The 21,106-nt window shown below is 38.4% G+C and overlaps 1 protein-coding gene and 1 non-coding gene across 8 annotated transcripts in view; both read right to left on the bottom strand.

Annotated features, from left to right (window-relative positions):
• The window catches only part of Ctnnd2 (catenin delta 2), a 793,031-nt gene that overhangs the window by 392,505 nt on the left and 379,420 nt on the right, over positions 1–21,106 (bottom strand). The window lies entirely within an intron of this gene.
• LOC115029438 lies at positions 226–288 on the bottom strand. Its single transcript, XR_003835016.1, has one exon. It is a non-coding gene; the product is annotated as a U7 small nuclear RNA (small nuclear RNA).

Genomic DNA, 21,106 nt, shown 5'->3' with positions numbered 1-21,106 from the left:
TAGACAGCTCTCTGTAGACAGCTCTTGGCTCTGTAGTCTGCTAGAGATAGCTTTCTGTTCGAGCCAGCTTTTTTCTTGAGATAGCTCTCTCTCTTTGAGACAGTATCTCTTGCTAGAAAAAAAAATTCTAAAGGCTCTCTGGATAGCTCAATGGGTTTTCTGACCAAAGTGAGAAAAGCTTCTGGAAAAAATCTGAAAGACCTGTGTTAGCTCTCTAAATAATCCTTGGGTTTTCTGTCCAAGGTCAGAAATCCTGTTAGAAAAATTCTAAAAGAGCTGTGTTTGCTCTCCAAGCAGTTCTCTCTGGGTAGCTCTCTCTTGCAAACCAAAGCTCAGTCTTTTACTTATATATGAATTCATTTATTCAACCAGGTTCACTTTTGATTATTCCATGAATCAGAATTTTATGACCTTAGCCCTCGATTCTTAGAAAAAGACAAGTACATGTTTTTAAAAAAAGACTGCAAATGAATTCAAAGATCTGCCTGCCTTTGTAAGCATAGAAAATAAGATAGATGGGTGAGATCCCATCCTCAGATTATCATTTCCATCCTGCCAGGACCTAAACCTAACCTCTCCCAGGCTGACCTTGAACTGAGGAATCTGCCTGCCTTTGTATCTTTCTGACAAACTGGCTTATTACTGCATCTTCGTTTGTTCTTTTAGGTCCGTTAAATTCCTCATACAATTCATATTACCTCCTTATATTGTGCATAGTTCAGAAATTATATATTTTTGAACTCATTTTTTTCAGAGTTCTTTCCCACAGTCATAAGGGCTGTACTTAAGGTAACAGTGTTTACCATTTTGCTAAGGATATTAGACACACCCTCATCCCCCAGACTCCACTTGTGATGTCTCTGGCTATCATGGAGTCATTAACCTTGGAAGAGAGGACATTCCCCAATAACCTTGGCAGAGAGACAATTTCCCGAAGGAGGAACATAAAGTAAATTATGTACATTATTATACAAACAAGCCTTGAGCCTATTGAATGCCAATACCCAAGGAGGCCCACACCCTGCTGGCTCTGCGCCAGGGGCAGTGACAGTGTTATACCACCCCTTCTGCACTGGCTATGGTCATGCAGGATTCAGTATACTCTTCCTCTCAGAATTTAATTTTGTCATGGTGTTTCATCCCAGCATCAGAGAAGAAATTAGTAGAATACTCTTAATATTTGTGCATTTCCTTACATGTAAATTATACCTCACAGGGGAAAAATGGAGATGAAAAAATAAAGATTAAAGTCTTGGCATGGCTACATGTGAGGAAATGTTTAGGGGAAGAACACTGGTATCTATGACTCTATAAAAAAGGTATCAACAAAATGCGGTCAGTAAGTGTCTGGAAATAGAGATAAAAAATTGATTATTAAATTGTGATAGAAAAATGCAATTAGTGATCATGTTAAATTTTTTCACAAGTTCCTTGTTCAATTATTTTAAATTGTTTTAATAGCTAACATTAAAAACATCAAATATTAGAAAATAATTATTTACAGTAAAGTTCCTGGCTTAAACATTTGACAAGGCATGTCAAAAGCAACATGTTCTCTATTACATCAGACTGATTTGTTAGCTCTGTGGAAAACAGTATGCATGAATATAACACACTTGAATAATACTTAGCAAAATGAATAAAATTATGGTTTCTGGGCAAGATAATGTGCAAAATAAATTTCACTGTATTGCAGACATGACCAAAACATTCATATGTACAGAGATTGGGAAATTGACTGTAAATGGCCAGATACTTCAATCTGTTCAAGATGTCTTTGTAGCAGTTGTGCAATTTTGGTGGTATAGTTCAAAGACACAAAAGCAGCCATAGAGATAAACCAAAACCAAGCAAACCTGCAAGCCAACAAAACCCAAAACCCATGAGCAGCATCAAGTCATTGTAGCTCACAGGGTTCATGGTGGGGTAAGAGAATGCTCCTCCCCTAGCAGCTGCTTCTGACTCATTAAACAGAGCATGGAGGAGGCTTTAGATTTCTCTACCCTGGCAACCAACCAACTTATGTCGTATCTTCAATGAGAGGGTCTTACCATGCAGTTCTGGTATTCAAATGAGAGCAATGGCAACAGCTGAAGTGTTCTGAGTAACTCAAGGGCCTCGCTGGCCAATGGCTGGTACTCCACACCTGACCCTGATACTCTCATCATCTATGGGTTCCCGAGAGGAACATTATCCACCCATGTGAGTCACCTCCATCCAAACATTTCTATTGCATTTTAAAATAAGCTTTGAAAACGATAGGTTTCTACATGGCTTTTTAATGCATCCTCAAGTTTTACTCTGACCCATACCTGCCTCTCCCCTTTCCACCCAACTCCATCCCAGCCTAAACCTTTCCGCACCTAGTATGCCCCAACTCTAGTTTCACAGTTCCAGTATTCTTTCTCTCCCTCCCTTAAGAGTTCTTCATTTCCCTCTCCTCTGATGGCTTCTTGTCTAGTTTCATGGCTTCAATATGCATTCTAAGCTATAGACACTAGCCTAAGAAGTGAGAGGTTGCAAATTGGGCAGGGGGTGGGTGGAAGAAGGGAGTAGCATTTGTCTTTCTGGATCTGGGTTACCTCACTTTGATCGTTTATTATTATTGTCATTTGGTTGACTCGAGAGCCCAGCTCTCCATTCAAACTTACTAAGAATCAAATACTCACAGTTCCGAGTTCCCTGAGTTCTTACTGAGTGCACTTTTAGTGGCCATGCAGAGTCATGACAGAGAGGATAAAGCAGTAGCTGCACACTTTGCTCACTGATCAAGAAACTGGTGTGGAAGACAGGAAGGCATAGCAGGGTAGAGGTCGGAGGAGCTTGTCCTGAAGGCCAGTGATTTTTTCAGATCTCCTTCCCCATTGCGAATGGCTCAGGCATCCACCTTCTAGGAATTCACAGTGTTGGTGGATTGTGGGCAGTGGACTAATGGGGAGCAGATGTTTGAGTGAGGACATCAGTCATAAAGACCTTCCGAAGAGAGACACAGTAAGAGCTTAATTTTATATTGGGGAGCAGATAAGCTCAGCATCTCTAGAAATATTAAAAAACAAATATCTAAAGCCCAAATCTAACACATCAGATCACTTTACAAATTGAACTTCATACTGAATGTGAAAAAAGAAAACTAATAAGTATATATGGTAAAAAAAATTTTAAAACTCAGTAAAGTTTAACATATATTAAACATTCAGTACTCTGTAAATCACAGAAAATCTTTAAGGATATTTGGCTGCATTATTTCCAAATACTATATGCTAACATATTGTTATTAGCTATAATTTCTTCAGAACTTGAATAAGTCAATTTTAGTGACCTTATGCCAGACTGCTATGAATGTATTTTCATATTCCCTCATTTCTTACATTTAGTTGATTTTATTTTGATTACATTTGAGAATTGATTTACTTTACCTGAGTTCTATCTACATTTCTGTGTTTGTACAATCAATATTCTTGTGAAACTCTTCTTCTTTTCTTTAGGCATATTTCCAGAGATGACATTGGAAGGATTGATTCAAGAGATAAAACTATTTTATTATTATCAACTCTTCTTTCCCCAAAATACAGTGTTGAGAAGAAGTCTGGCAAGTGTGCACAAATAAGTCACCTAAGGTTTTTCAGTGTCTGAATTTAATATTAAGACATACACAAGTCAACAAAGGTCTTAATAAGTTAGCTTATTTATTGTTTAAGAGAAATTAACATGACTATATAAAATCCATAAGTTGTACACTGACCAAGTGCAAAATAGATTGGAATGTAGAAAATTCTACACGTTAATAAAGCAATGTATATTAATTTTGTTGTTCCAATTTTTCTCAAGTAAAGTATAGAATTAACCTTCTTAAATATTAAAAATAATATCTACATATAAGTGGCTAATTTATTTTATGATGATCAAATGCACTTAAATAGAGCAGTAAAGAATAACAATATTTCTCAGTGGGTTATTTCCTCATTTAGAATATTTTCTGTGGATGAATAATTGAAAAAGCACCTTAGCTATTCTACTCTTAATGTCTTTATATTGGTTTTACAAAAATATAAACTTTTAAATCTAATTTGGATCCTATAAATCTCATAATTAACAACTCAATTTCTCTTTATATTGACATATATATCTATCATATAATAGATATAATTTCTATATCTATAATTTCTAAGGAAAAGGATTGAACAGTGTCCTGTATTGATAGAGCTTTCTCAAGTCCATTACATTCTGAAGAATATCTCACAGAATTGTTATTAAGGGTAACCAGCTAAGTTGTATTGAATGTTGTTATTATAACAGAATATACTGTAGCTACATCTGTATGTGAAAAATATGCATTTATGTAAATCTCCAGTGTAGGAATTGTGTCTGAGTATAGGAGAAACATTTGCATATATGCTAAATCTCATTGTATTGGTTTAATATCTCATAAAGCATATGTGTGTGAATATTTATTTATTTATTTTTCAGAACGGAAGAAGTTTTTAGACATAATTTCAGTACTTCATGACTTTGGTCCTGAGATTTGCATGAAATTGAGACTGTGACTATATCTTCTCATTTACTGTCATTTCCATGTAAATATACTTCACTACATAAAACCTGTTAAACACATCTTCCTTTTAAAGCTGGGGAAATGGGTAAACAGACACATTCTACATATAAGCAGTTCTTTTGTTCAATAAAATGTGGCAATAATATATTAATTTTACTGATACAATTTATATATCGAGTTTTTGTATAATTCGTTTCTGGATTAAAAAGTGTACAGAGTAGCTGTAGAAGAGCTTTATGCGTGGGAGAATAGAAAACGATAGTATTTTGTGAATACACACAACAGATTTTGTGTAGATTTTGTCTAGTGACTCAGTATTATGAAATACACTAAAATTAATCTTGAACAAATAGGCATAGAAATATACATTAGTGGAAAGTAGTATAATTTGGTATAATAAATAAAAATATTAGTTCACTCTTGGTGGAAGGAAAAGTATTGTTTTAAATTAACTTTATGTTTTACTCATTGAGGATCTGAATGAGAAATGTGTTTCTCTTCTATAGAGGACTTCTCTGCTCCAACTGGGAACACAGGCTAAACATCAGATGCACTGTGTTCTGGCTATGAACTGAAATCAATTTTGAAGTTTACAAAGACACTTTAATGAGAGGTATTGTGAGAACAAGTGATATATGATACCTTTACTGGATTGAAATCATCCATTTCTGTCTGTCTGTCATCTATCATTATCTATCATCTATCTGTGTGGCTGTACATACATGTACAAGTACACATACATACACACACACAAACACACTCACATATTTTTTACTGTTCACACACACATATTATTTCAAATTATTCTACATTTCCAACCAGCTTATGAAGAGGACACAAAGAAGGATGTGGAGGGGGATAAAATGGTATATATTGGTTTTTACTGCTATTTTCTCAGGTATGTATTTGAAGAATATGCATTGATTTGACTCAGTGAAAAGACACTGCTCCTGTAGAATTTGTATAAACCAGAGCCCATGTTTCTAACAGTAAATCCAGACTTGCCTTTGATTTCACTCTCCAAGTATGTGTGTGTGTGAAGGGAGATGCACGCATGTGTGAATCTTTATACATAAATATGCAGATGTATGAAGATCAGATTCTGTAGCTAAAAATCCTCTTCTAAATTTATTTTCTCCCCTATTTTGATTTCTTTCTTACTTATCTATGTATTCCCTTCAGTTCTATACTGTTACCCTAAGAAATAAGTAACCTTAAATAATGGAAGGAAAATCAATGCTGTAAGGAGATATTTGGAAATCATAGGGAATCAGGTTCAAATTTCATTTTCATTATTTCTCCACAGTGTCACCTTGAGAGAGTTTCAAACTCTCTGTGATTTACAGATGTCTTCTCCAGGATGACATTATAATAAACGTACAGTTGGGCATGAGAACAACTAGGCATTGGGTAGGCATTCGTTTCTTTATACTTAATCCATTTATTCCACATGCATACCACCTGTCCATTGGCTGCTTGACAGTGGCACAATTTCACTAATACATATGGATAAGTGAAGTGATTAATTACTCTCCATCAGCAGTGTAGAATGCTGGCTTTGTGAGACTCACTTCAGAACCAGTAATTTGGAAAGATGCTAACTGTGCTATCTTAGCATTGACTTAATGCCAAGCTTCAGGGCAATTAAAAGATGTAGAAGTATGCAGCCCACAACTACTGTCCGAATGCACTCTGTAAGTGACATGGGCCCTGGATAAATTACTACATGTCCTAGTTACATACCGTTGCTGAAAACAGTCTGGCCAAAAGCAACATATAGGACAATGGAGTTTACTTCATTTTATAGGTTAATGTCTATCACTGAGGAAGGTCAAGGCAGAAATTTGAAGCAGAAGCCATAGAGAAACGCTGCTTGCCAGCCTGCTTACAGTATCATGGGTTACTTGTTAGCTTTCTTATACAGCTCAAGACCAGCTGCCTAAAGAATGGTACCACCCACACTTGGCTGGGCCCTCCTACATCAACTTACCACGAAGACAACCTTCTACAGACAGGTACCAGATTAATCTGGTTTGGGGAGTCCCTCAATAGAGACAACCTTCTCAGTTGACTCTTGGCTGTGTAGTTGACAGTTAAAGCTAATAGGATGCTAGGCTATTGAAGAACTGATCACTTAAATAAATTATTGAAGTTTGAGATTTATGTGACAAATGCACAAAGCATTTTCCATTTTTAAAGATTGGCTGTCCCCCAAATCATTGATTAAAAAAGGTAATCCTTTTTGACATGTCCAGCCCTAAATGACAAAAGCAAACAAACAAACAAACCAAAAACCAAACAAAAACAAAACAAAAACAAACAAACAAACAAAACACCAGGAAAAAGCTATCAAGCTTATTATGGATCAATAATTTTTATAAGTGTTCATTCAAATGCTCACTAAACATACGAAACTCCAGTTCTTCCCAAGCCACATCCGATGCATGCAAAGCATTTGTGTGTTCACAGACCCTCCCCTGGTGCCCAGTGATGTGGGATTCATTATATAAACCAGGGAAGAGAGGCCAAACATGCTGGGGTCTGCCTGAGGCAGAGAAGGCTCATCCGTCTCCAAATGAGTGTATGAGTTCTGCTTACACTCAGAGGCAAAACAGAAGCATTTGAGTGTCCTTGGAGCAGCATAACCACAGGCATGCATGGTCTCAGAATTCTTTAGGTTGCAGGTCTGAAAGTGATGGTAGCCAGGCTGTACTCCCTCCAAGGGCTTCAGAAGAGGATCTTTGCCTTGTCTTTCTTCGTGTCCTCCTTGATGAAACTCTTCCCTCTCTACATTGCATCAATGCATTAGTCTGTGTCAGAAAGCTCTTTGCATATCAGAACACCACTCACATCGAGGGACTCTATAATCAGTCCAGTGGGATTTCACCCTAACATACCTTCACTGACCCTGTGTCAAGTTAAACCAAATACTGTGATAACCGGAGACAACTGTCTACTCGACAGAAGGTAGATCTCATACTTCGTTGCATTAATTGATGCAGAAAGATTCATCTTATTTGTGATGGGGCCATTCCCTTGACTGTGGATCTTGAACTACATAAAATGGAGAAAATGGAAAAATGGAAAATGGAGAAAATGGAAAAACACTTGCATGTGTTTGTCATTGTATGATTCCTGGTTTATGGATGTGACATGATCAACTGTTTCAAGGTCCTGCATGGAATTCCATGGAATGATGGACTAACTCCTTGAACTGTAAGCCAGGATAAACCCTTTCTCTCTTAATCTGTCATATTATTTCATCACAGCAATAGGGAAAAATACTCTACAGTACATATAAACATATTTTAGGGGACACCATTCAGTTTATAATGGGGATTAAATAATATGTTCTGTCTCCACTCCCCCATAAGCTGTGAAAGTACTGAAGTCTCCAAAACAGTGAGATTTCTGCGACTGGTAGTCTGTCTGCCTTTCCAGGCTTCATGTTTGATTTCTTCACAACAGCTAGAGTCCTTGCATTGTTGATCCACTGACAGTGATGCCTTATCAACAGAGGTCTCACAGTGACAAAGGCCCATCAACAGAAGCCTCCATTCAGAGAAGGTCACTTAAGATGATTGGAACAAAGGGAAATGAAGTGGAACTTCTGAAAGACAGAGTTGAAAATAAGAAAGCACTTCACACTGCCCAGAGATTCTGCTGACAGTAAATTCTATAAATAGCTGTAAAACCGATTTTCTAAAGTGAAATTCCTCTCATCCTCAACAATCAAATGCAAATGTCATACGAGGAAGGTTGTGCACAGACAAAAAAAAAAATACCCCAAGATTCAATTTCAAGCAAGGAGCAAGCAGATACTTAGGTTTTAGTGAAGAGCTGCAGGCCCCTCATTCCTTCTGAGAAGCTCCTCTGCCTCCAAGCCAGTGGACATTCTTTGAGAGGACCCAGAGAACTTGACCCTCACTCAAACTGGAGAAGCTAAGAAAGATGCTCTTTGGCTACAGACTGTGCCATTGTATGGGGAAGGTTTCTGAACAAGGTTCAAGCTTTATCAGAGAGCAGGTTGGAAAAAGAATATGGAGCTACTGGACCAAATGTAGATTATAAGCAGTGGCTCAGAGTTTAAGGGTTTCTGGGCAGAGAGATCCAGGGCACAGAGGAGTAGGCAGTAGGCACCTGTGGCACATATCACCAAGAGACTAGCGATAACATTTCCTTAGAGATGTTCGTCTTGATGCTAAGATGGTGGACTGCTGGTATCAGGGGGCCATTTACACAATATTCCAGAACTTTTCCTAATCTCAACCCCATTTCAGACATATATGCACATCTTGTTCTCTCAACATTCAGTGAGTTGCCCCATCATGGGTCCTGGAGGACCCCGTAATCCTTCTAGCTATTTTTACAGAAAAAGAGTAAAATAGTTTGTGAATTTGAATGAAACTGGAAGTTTTGAATTCTAAATGTGCCAAAAGTTACAAGTAACAAATTGGAAACTGGACATGATAATAGTTACCATATATTAAAAATCTAATGTCACTGAGCACCAATCTACTCAGCAGATACCATCACTGTTACAGTTAATACATCAAGTCACCTTTTGTTCCTTCTATTTGCAGAACATGAGAATTCAACCTAATAATGGGGAAGACCCTAGGGTGCCCATCACTGGTATGCGTGGATATGGTGACTCAACACAGATGGCAGGTATCCACCCAGGCACAAGAGTGAATACTTCAGTAAGTGACATGGTTGTCATGGACAGGGTATCCAAACAATGGACTTTCTTAAGTGGAATCTGGATTACAGGAATAGAGGGAAATGGGGACAATGTGTTCTTGATTGTGTTCCATGCCTTGTTTAGTCAAGGCACTATTACATTATGTAAGTAACTAATACACTCAGAGAGGGTGTATTGTACAAGGTTATGGCATTTAGTTTTCTTGACAATGATTAGAAATTGAAATGTGAAAGTGGCGCCCAAGTCAAGCCTTGGGAAAGTAATAGTTAAAAGAGAAAGCATCTCCTGAGTGGAGCAGAGGAAGGTAATGGTCAGTCAGGATCATTCTATTTATTTCAAGGCATGTAAAGATATGACATTTCTTTAAGAAGCAAGCTATTGTCTTGTCAATCAGTTCGCTGTCCCTACTTTGATGGCATATTAATTGACTGACTGCTTCCAATGAACTGTGAAGCATCTTCAGGCTTTGGCAGTCAGTGTGTGACACTGTATTGTTATTGGCTGCTCAGTCATCTTGCCAAGATTTGGAACATCTTTTCACCAAGATGCTAGTCTACGTTACCCCACATGACCTAGCAGAGGAAAGGGGTCCTACAGATGCTGGGACCCATCTGACAAACTCAGGAATGGAGGTGGGCATTCCCATGCCATAGACCAAATACAACATGGAGTTGAGTTTTAAACCACATGGTTTTTCTAAATAATAAGGACCCAGCCTTGACTCTCCCCAAAAGGAAAGTGACTTAATGAGTTAATAGGGTGCTCTGAGGTAATGGATTTTTCCATACATGCAAGTGATGACATCGTGATGTGCTTTTAATAGTCTTCATGTGTGACTGACTCTAGCTTCTATATTAAATTGAATTACTTATTGCTCGGCTATCTATTACCTGTTTCCTTCACCAGAATATGACCTCCCCAAGAGTGAGGGTAGTGGCTACCTCCATTCCTGCTGTATCTGCAAGATCTACCATCACAGTTGGCAAACAAGCATTTAATAAACACCAGCTGCCTAGAAGATAGCTGTCATTGGATCTCTGATCATAATGTCAGCCTAAGGAATTCATCATCTCTACCAGAGAGTATTATTTGCTATACTCCAAAGAACTTTTAGAAAGCCCTTTCTCTCTCAGAATTAGCATAAGCTGAATGTAGAATGCCCCTCTGCTGATTTAGCAAGGGCTATTCTGTCTGGACGATATAACACCCTATGCACACATCCCTCCTTTGCCTTTCTAACCCAATCTCATAACCTGAGTGGTGTTGAATACGGTGGGTTACCTGTTATACTCCAAGCCACATAGCATGCATCACTACCGACATTGCTAGGGATGAGATGCACGTCAAACTTGGATCACTCAGAGGTCCCACTGGTTAAAAGATAAAATCTTCACAAAGTGTCATTCCAGATGGCATCCCTACATTCCTGTTAACTAGTGTTAAGCTGAGTATCACACTCTGCAAGGAGCACTCAACACCTCCAGCTACGGTGCCAGGGAGTACACCTAAGCCTTTGAGAAGTGACTCACAGTGCCAGAGAGAGTCACACTGACAGTTATCACATCCGTTATCCAGTGTGTTAGTACAGAAGACAGGAAGCCAACACGTCCTGACCTAGCTCTGCTGAGTCAGCGTACATGACTGTCCTTACCGCAACTGTCACACAGCGTCACAACAAGTGTGAGGATCTGGAAAGAGACTTGTTTAAGGTCTCACAACAAGAATCTTTTAAACCGGCATTTGAATCATAAATGTATTCAGTCAGTGTGGTGGTTTGGATGAGAAATGTCTCTCATAGTCTTGTGCATATGGATATTTAGTCCTTAGTTGGTGACACCATTTGGGGAGGTTTAGGTGTTAAGGTTTTGCTAGAGGAATTATGTTATTGGGATAACTCCAACAAAATCCTATTTATATACAGCTTAACTGGAGATAACTTGTTTTCTTTAGGTAAATCTAACCATTATGTGTATGTAGTGTTGTGCATTTGACAACTCTGTTGTTATTTATTCTGCATTCTCATATTGCACGTGGCATGCTTAATCTCTTGCTCTCATCCATAGTTTGGTAGCAAAGCTATAGATAGCAAAAGGAGCTCAACTTTACAACTATGGTATAGTTCTCTTCTTCCACAAATGCAACTGAAGACAAAAGAGTATGAGTGCCTCATGGGTGGTGATGTTACCATTGCACCAGAGTAAAATACTGACTTCTCCCATCTGTCTACTAACCAGGATTGAGTCTGCTTAACTTCTGACTTAGCTGAGTTCAGGTGCATTCAGGATGGTATGGCCATACCAAAATACTGAACTCTCAGGTCATGTTGGGAATCTACACACCCCAACCTGAAATATGGCACTTCTGCCTGCTGTCTTTAATTAGTTAGGAGACCTCAAAAGCAATGTCTATAAGCTTATCTGCCCTCTTGTCTCTTGCCACTCCTTCTTCACCAAAGAAGTACCAGAAGCCACAGCTTTATTTCTGCAAAGTGGGTCATAGATACTCCAGGCAAGTCATAAGCCAAATCATGGTCAATCTCTCTCTTTCTTATTCATCCTTAAACACCCTCACTGCAGGGCTCCTTCCTCCACACAGAAGAAGAGAATGCAACAGTTTACTATTCCCCAGTCTATCCCTGTCAGATCCTAGCAGTTGTCAGTGACATTTCTCCTCCACCATCCATTCTTCCCACTTATATCAATACCATGGTTCTTTACTTGTGTTTTTACTTCTTTGTCTCTCGACACATGTACACACACACACACACACACACACACACACACACACACACACCTTGGATTGATTCAATGCATCACAATTTTTTTTTCTTTACTTGGCTTTTTCAAGCAATGTTGGTCATACTAGATGACAAAGTATGACAGATTTCTTCTCCTCGGGGCATGTTATCCAAAATGGAAAGCTTAGTCAACATTATCATTTATGTGATTCACATATTCAGGATCTAATATGTTTGCCTAAATCCTATTATAGACCTATTTTTAACTTGAAAATATAACTGATGAAGACATATTCAGATGAACAATACATGTGGATATAGACCATTCTTGAATTAAAAAGTAAAGGCTTTGGCATACACTCCTTGGTGCCCATATTGCTAAGTTAGCCATCCAATACCTACATAAATGCAACCAGTAGCCATAACATTCTAATGATCACCGTCGATGAGATCTATTCCACAGTCATTACAACGGTAATCCAGTAACCATGACATTCTAATGGTCACCGTCGATGAGATCTATTCCACAGTCATTACAACGGTAATCCTAGGCATAGTGGTGAAATCCAAGGCTGATTGCGTTTCAGAAAGGAATTGCAACATAGATTAGTTTATTTGAACGCTGTCATATGTTTGCATGGATAAGAATTCTCACATCCCTCTGGGCTATGTACTCAATGCCAGTAGAGACAAGATGACAAGCCAGGAAACAGAACAACCATAAAAAGGGCACATGAATTCAATATTTGCTTTCTTTATCCTAATCTTTCGACTATTATGGTTGACATCATTTTATTGCAATTCCCTGATTTAATGAAGAGAACATGCTGGTAAGTAGAAATGCATTTTATGGTTCACAAAGAGAAATTGAGTTGCTATGGAGAAATATAAACTAAAGCCAGATTAAAATTTTATGGTATGTCTTTAAAAATTTAGAAAACAAAATGTAATTTATAAACTCCTTCTAAATGCCAGGTATTCTCAAGATTCTCAGAAACTCAAACATTTTAGGTCATATAATTTAAAAAAGTTTTACTGCAAACAGGGAAGAGCTAGAAGAATCTTACTGGGTTTTGCCTCCCAGGAGATTATTTCATGAAGCTCAGTTTTGTTAAAACCTAAAGCCTATGTGATGTTAAAAGTATAATTACAATGTTTGAGTTACAGTTTTGTAATTTTTAAAATAACTTAATTTCATTCCATTAGTAAATATGTTTATTTCATTAACTTATATAGGTAGTCATTATGTGTTTTTCTGAGTCTGTGTTTGTATGTTTCTGTGTGTGTGTGCACACACGTGTGTTTGCACATGCATGTGTGTGCACATATACATGTGTTTGTGTACATGCGTACATGAATGTGTGCACACACATACACATTACATGTGTAAGCAGAGGGCAACTTTTGTGTGATGTGCGTCTCTCCTGTCATTTGCAGAGTGGATTTCAGGTTCTCAGACATTCTGGAACATCCTTTCACCCACTGAACTATCTTGCTACAGTGGCCTGTATTTTTGTATTTTTGTTGCAAATAAATATGTATGCCACCTGACTTTGATACCATTACAGTGGCTTGTCCATCAAACAGTGTTCAACTTTGTATTCAGTAAAGCTTACAATACCATCTTGTCTTGGGAGAAACTTTTCAAACAAGAAACCTAAACTGCTTGTGGGACTCATGGCTCTAGCTGCATATGTAGTAGAGGATGGCCTAGTTGGTCATAAATGGGAGGAGAGGCCCTTGGTCCTGTGAAGATGATATGCCCCAATATAGGGGACTTGCAGGGCCAGGAAGTGGGAGTGGGTGGGTTGGTGAGTAGGAGGAGGGGGAAGGGATGGGTGTTTTTGGAAACTAGGAAAGGGGATAACATTTGACATGTAAATAAAGAAAATATCTAATAAAAGAAGATAAAAAATAAACAAAAAAAAAAGAAAAAGTTTTCTCAGATTTGAAGAAGTTTGGAGTGCATACACATATTTGTTTCAAGGGCCTGTTTAAAGGGCATCCTAATACACACACAACACTGATCAATGTCAGACTGAAGGGAAAGCCTTCCAGAGGACAAGACTATAACGCAAACACCGGTGAGCCTTCCCTGTCAGTGCTCAAGGACCTGACTGCCTGCTGCCTTTTAGGCACTTCACAGGCATCCCAGAAGCTGCCAACAAGCCTGAGGAGAAAGTGGTACCCTTGCCACTTCATACTTTAGGAAACTAAAGCCACTTGCCAAAGTCCCCACAGCCAGAGTGGCAATGAAGTCTGGCATTGAAACCTAGATGCCCAGAACTTCAAATGCTGGGTCCTCAGCATGTGGCCTGTTGGATTCTGACAAGCACACCACTCCACCAACAAATAACAGTGCCATCACAAATTAACACGCAGATGCCAGAGAGCTGATGTTAGAGACTGGTTTCTAGTACTGAAACCCATACATTAACCATGATAACTCAGCCATGAGACTCCAAGCTGCCCAGTGTTTTTCAATAAGGTCTTACTGGAGAAAGATACACTGAGGATATAAAACTAAGTCATCTGTGAATTTACTGACACGTCATCACAATTTCTCCTAATTGTCTCATAATCCCCCATCACTGCAATATCCATCATTCTTATCATATCCTGTATGAGGTCTCTTCCAAAATACTCAGACTCTCAGACCAGCAAGGACCCAGCCATCAGTTGGGACAAATAAAACAAACTGTACTCTGAGAAGCTCTGTTCTTGTCCTAGATTTCAGGACCTTTAAAATGATTTATTTTTAACATTACCTTTACTTTTATGCCTTCCATTTCTGTCTCTCCCATATACATTCTCTTGCTCTCTTTCAAATTCACAGCCTTTCTCTCTCTCTCTCTCTCTCTCTATATATATATATATATATATATGTGTGTGTGTGTGTGTGTATAAATATGCATAAACTCTACCCATAAGTCTCACCGACATGACTACATAAACCTGAATTGAACAAGGACAGCAACAACATACATCCTAAAGTGGGTGCAGGAAAACCCAGCAGCCCTCCATACTACAAAAAGCACTAGAGGCAACTACGCAGGAGAAAGTCTTCCCCAGGGAAGAGCACACCAATTGGTTACCCAACACCAAGCTGTCAGCCCTGAAAGCTTTAACATTTTAAGGGAAGCAACAGAAAGAATTGAGTTCTTAAGTTCAAACTCTTTGTTCTCTATGAATATTTTCCATTGTATTTATCAGTTATATCAGCGTTAAATATAATTAGCTGTGTGTTTATGTGCTAAAAATAAATTTTGTTTATCTTCAAATCAAGTTTATCCTTTGGTGGAATCTTTTGATGGCTCCTAGCTACGTGTTAGGATGCAACAAGGCAGACTATAGATGACAGGAGACTTTGTGCATATTTTTTATTAAGTGACATTTTCAACTTATCATAAAAATAGTGTCTTTTTTATAGTATTACCTTTTTCAATCCTTTCTCAAAATAGAGTGTAGTTTATGAGTATGAAGACACCACCTGTTTGTAAAGAGTTTGTTCCCCCTTTTGCATCAAAACCCCCATGATGGTAGATTGAGAGTTATTCAAGACTTAAATGGGGCAGGCAGAGAATCAGTAGTCAGGTTTTACTTTTGTTTGCATTTGGAGCTGGCTTACAAGAATGCATAGCAGCAGTGCTGTTAAGACATCCAACTATACAGGACTGAAGGTGAACTGAGTTGCAGGAGGGAGTTGGATTCAGAAGCAGAACTGGGAATCAGTATGCTCCCCTCTGTGTGTCCATGGCGAAGCATGGTACAGAGAACCCTACTGATTTGCTGTCTTGACATACTGTCTCAAGGCAACATGTTGTCTGGACCCCTTTCTGGCTTTTTCCTGTTTACTAAATCATGGGATTACATGCTGACCATGCTCTTTCCATGGTTAGTGGGGAAGCTGTCTAAATGGCTTTTCGGGAGAAGCATCGTGCCAACACAGAATGAATATGTCCTATTCTGCTTTGGAGAGACTGCTCTCTATTTAGACTTCCAGGATGTGCCAGGGATTTTTGATTAAATGATAAAAGGTGGTGCTTCAAATCCCTCTAAGACAGCTTAGAATGTTCTGTGGTACCCAGTTCTTCCCGCCTCATCCCTCTCATCCTCCATCCTGACTCTTGGTTTACTATCTAACATGCCATTCTAGTCATGGTTATTTATTTCTCACGGGAGAGAGATTAAGAACATGAGGGGAAAATGACTTTTTGCTTTAAATAATAGTAACTAATGCTTATCAAGGAAGGTTTGTTCTGTTCAAAATTAAAGTGACCAGATGAAAAAGAGCTTAGCATTTTGATTTCCATCCAAACCCAGATAATGCTTGCTCAGGAGCCTTTGAGAAACAATATTAAGTCTGCCATTAGATTCTATCAGCATAAATCTTCCCCATTGGCAATGGGCACGCACTTCTTTATTATAAAAAAAACCTTGGTTTTACAGGCCAAGCGAACAAATAATCTAAATTAATACAGTTAAAAACAGTAAAACTTTTATCTGGTATTACATATTAGTCTGTGTATGGTACAGCAAGCACACGAATGCAAATTATAGTTCAGTTTTTACGCAGTTAGTCAAATAAGCACTTATTACCATCACTCACTCACAAGCTAATTCAATCATCTAGATGGTAGATTTTAATAGAGTCTACTTCTTCTTGATGTGCCTCAAGGGATTAAGAATTGTTTGCATCACGGAGGCAGCATTGGTTTTAGCCATGCATAAATGTACTCAGCCCTGAGTGTTTGCAAAGGAGGGAGGGCTCAGTGGATAGACTCAAGAAAACTTACAGGGATATTCATTACATTTACCTGATACTCCTAGTGATTTCGAGATGACCTTGGCCATATTCAGATATAGCTTTTAGTGTATTCAGAGCTCTTGTTCTCCTGGTCCCATAAACAGAAAGGATGATTGAATTATGTGTGATTTGCCCATGTTCCAATGCTGCTTCCCCTACCTGTCTGCTCAGGCAGGAACCTTCTTTCTCCTTAAGACAGATCACATCCACATATCTAGTGGGGAGCCATAGGTGCTTAAGGCCTGTGTAGAAATACCCTTAAACACTCAACCCTAGGGGCTCCTGATTATCAGGAGACTCGGGTACAGCTTGGGTAGATGCTATGGGGATACTACTGACTCCTATGTAGTATTAGAGGTAAAAGTCTAAAGTGATCCATTTATTTATTTATTTTTCTATTTATTTATTTATTTACTGGTGTTATTATTTCACTACATAATTTATAGAGTTAAGAACTTTATACAGGTTACAGGAAGGAGGCTCATTCTGATAAGGCACTTGCAGAAAAATGATTATCAGGACCATGTAGTGGAAAGAGAAGCATGGATTCTGGCCTCCACAAGTGGGCATAGCATTTGTATGAGAAACACACACATACCCACCCACCCACCCACACCCACACCCACACCCACACCCATCCACACACACACACACACACACACACACACTCTAAATAAATCTTTAAAAAAGAATTTAAGTAATATAGTACAAATTTCTTTCATGGATAATAATAATTGGTTTTTCATAGCATAAACACTACCAGCCTAAGTTTTATTTAAAACTTTGTTTCTGTACACACAGTCATGGGATTAGGTATTACTTTTTGTAGAAAAATAAGGAGAGGTTTTATTTTGTTATTAACATGTTGAAATAGAAAAGGGATTTATCTCTCTTTTTATGGGTAAGAACAGAAACACCAAAAATCCATGTAGCTGTATTGCCTGCTATGCAGGAACACGCACTGCCAGGTACCTCTGTTCTAAGAATGGAACTTATATCTGGGTTAGTCATTTACTTGTACACTGAAACATGCAGGAATATAATAATTAATGTTTAATAATAATAAAAATATTCATACATCATACATTTCTATATGGAAAGAGTATAGATATACATAGCAGTATACATTTAATTAACATTGTATTTCAGCTTAGCTCTTCATGGCTGTACAGATACGTTAAAGCCAATGTCACATTGCAACTGCCGGTATGTGGAAAGCCGTGCAGCGAGCAATCGCTGTGGAGAGCCGTTGGCCTCCGCTGTGACAAACTAGTAAACAAGCCTTGTGCGCAAGTGCGAGAGTGAACTCACTCCTAGTCACTGCCCATTCTCGGGGTGTAATAGTGGTGTGATGGGCGAGCAATGAATCAAGAGCTGTCACGCCACATCAGGTGCTGAAACGTCATGGCTGAGTGCTATATAAGGGACTCCATTTTCTGGGGTCGGGATCTTCCTGAGAAGTAAGCAATAAAGCTTTGCTGCAGAAGATTCCGGTTGTCCTGAGTGTGTTCTTGCCGGCGGGGACAAAAGCTCGGGATACCCGTAACTAAATTTAGATAGCTTCTCACAGGTAACACACATGGAGTTGGCGCACTGATGAAACAACTAAGACTTAACAAAATCTAATCAAATTGTCTTCTTTTTTTTTTTCATTGTAAACGCAATACTTGCAATTTTGATGAAGCTGGACCTTTCTCACAAAGCACTATTTCAATGCTCATTGTTTTTCATAGAGTTCTCAATCCTTCAGCAACAGGCTTAGTTCTTGACTTAACTATTTGTATCCCAAATAGTTCATTTATAAATATAGCTTCCTCTCTCTCTCTCTCTCTCCCTCCCTCTCTCTCTCTCTACACACACACACACACACACACACACACACACACACACACACAAATGTGTATAACAAATATACAAGATCAGCAAGACCAAAGCATTCCTTACCATGGTTTACAAAATCTTTTTTTTTTACTATTTATTTATTTATTTATTTATTTATTTATTTATTTATGAAGACATGGTTTCTCTGTCTATATCTGGCTGCCCTGGAACTCACTCTGAAGACCAGGGTCCACCTGCCTCTGCCTTCCAATTGCTAGGATTAAGGGCATGTGTCATCATCGCCTGGCTGACCTAATCTAATACTACATAGAGGTAATAGGATGACTGATAGACTTCAAAGCATCTTTGGAAACAATAGTCAAAGAAGAAATAGAAACATGGAGCAGCATGGGAAAAACTCAAAAGGAGACATTCAGTAGCCAAGCTTGAACTTTACATCTAATACTATGCACCTGTTTCTATAACTCCATCCTATTTAGAAATTTGATTTGATTTGTGTGTGTATATAAATGGTGACACACTAAATTAGAGACCTCTTATATTTTAATACTGACAGCTGTACTTATGAATGAAAACTCAAAACATAAGTTTTTATGTTGTTAAAGGGTAAGGGGTTCTATCCAGGCTATTTCAGGTTCACTGCTCTGCTAGAGTCCTTGAGCCTTTGTATTTGCTCCTTCAAAGATGGATTACTGCTCTTCTTCCTGTAGAATTCCTTGCTCAATAGTTACTGCTACTGACTGTTGTGCACACAATGCAACCCTCCCTGGCTCTCATTTCAAGTTCTATTCTAATGTTCTTTGTAGTTCTTCACTTCTTTCTAGGTGTAGTCTTTAAGGTAGGGGCTTTCCTTCTTGTTTATTGATGGACCACAGAACAAAAGCACATCTGATGGGCATGTAGCCATGTGTTGAATAGATATGTGTCTGATCAGAACAGTGCACCATTTTCCTATGTACCTTCAGATATGCTTGGAATGCAGAGAGCACAGCTCACTACAAACTAATTCATTGCTATGTTATGTTATGTTATGTTATGATGTTAAACAACTAACAACAGAAAATCAGAATAAGCCAGATAGAAAAATTTCAGTAAGAAGATGGTCAGGGGTTTCTTATAAAATTAAATTAGAACTGAATATGCCCCAACGAAACAGTTTTCTTACTTTAAGCTACTTTCATTTAGAATGCTGTAAGGTCAGAGGCCAAAGGTTTTGGTTACTATGGAATTTGCTATTGACCCAACTCACAGGGAGCAGATTTTATCTCCAATGAGCAAATATCATAAAATCTTTCCCTTCCAAACTGCAATAGTTTTTTTTTTTTTGGATAATTTAACTAGAACTTCTCACAAATAACTAAGCCAGATAAATGTATTTAGAGAACAATCAAATCGTCATGCTCACAATTGGGTGAAATTATTTTCTAAGACATGATTGTAGATTATAAAGATGGGCTTATTGTTTCTGGGAAATTCTGTAAAACCTTTATGTAGAATAGAGATAAAGCTCAATATTTATCCAATAATATAGTGGTATTAACTTTACTACTTCATAATTAGTCTCCAAATGATACTTCATGCCCGAGGTGACGGCAAGTTCTATGGTTGTGTTAGGTTCAATGGTGGTGGCTGACATCGCAAGTGGTAAGTAGGGGAGAGGGTGATTTCACCGTCTTCATAGAGGGTTACTGGGGCATGAATAGCCACCCTGTGTCTGAAGGCATGGCTTGATACTCATACCAATCCAAGGACATAAATGCCCGGCCAAATCAAACAGCTGAGGGCCACAAAGGCCACAGCTCCAATTCTGAAGTATCATTAGTGAGTTTGTTACTCCTCGCTTTTGATGCTCAGTTGGGCATAAGGCTCAGATAAGTTCTCTCTCTCCTCGAGGCATGGCATGACTTCTTAGTGTTCTGTCTGAATCGACTGACTATAGCACACTGATAAATGCCAGACATTTCTTGCCCGGGGCCCTGGACTGGTCTCCTCTGGCTCTTCTGCCCTTTGCTGCTCATTCCTTGTTGTGGTAGTAAATTGAAATCTGATGGGTGACAATGTTTGCCATTTGTAGCTTCAGGCTGTATTCTTAGGACATCAGAGTTACATCCAGGAATGAAGTATTGTCTAATCTTATTCTACAGAACAATCAGGATAATATAGAAAGGGGCTACAAGAAAAATATCAAAAAACATTCTATGAGACCAAAAGGAAAGGAATAAAAAGAAAGACAACGTTAGAAATATAAATGAGAGCTAAACTCTATTACTGGGATCTGAAAAGCATTTTATTTTGATGATATATCCTGTGAATATCGACAAAGAAATGAGCTTCTACGATTCTAATCTGTGTCTTTCTTAACACAGGTCTGTAGCAAACAATTACAGCCCAGAGAAACAAGAAAAGCACAACAAACTTAGCCAACCAGAGGCCTCCTCTGTCCCACATGGACTTTGCCCATAT

The sequence above is a fragment of the Mus caroli genome, chromosome 15 (genome assembly GCF_900094665.2).
Source record: "Mus caroli chromosome 15, CAROLI_EIJ_v1.1, whole genome shotgun sequence".
In the NCBI taxonomy this organism is placed as follows: domain Eukaryota; kingdom Metazoa; phylum Chordata; class Mammalia; order Rodentia; family Muridae; genus Mus; species Mus caroli.
This window is presented reverse-complemented; position numbering and strand designations above follow the sequence as displayed.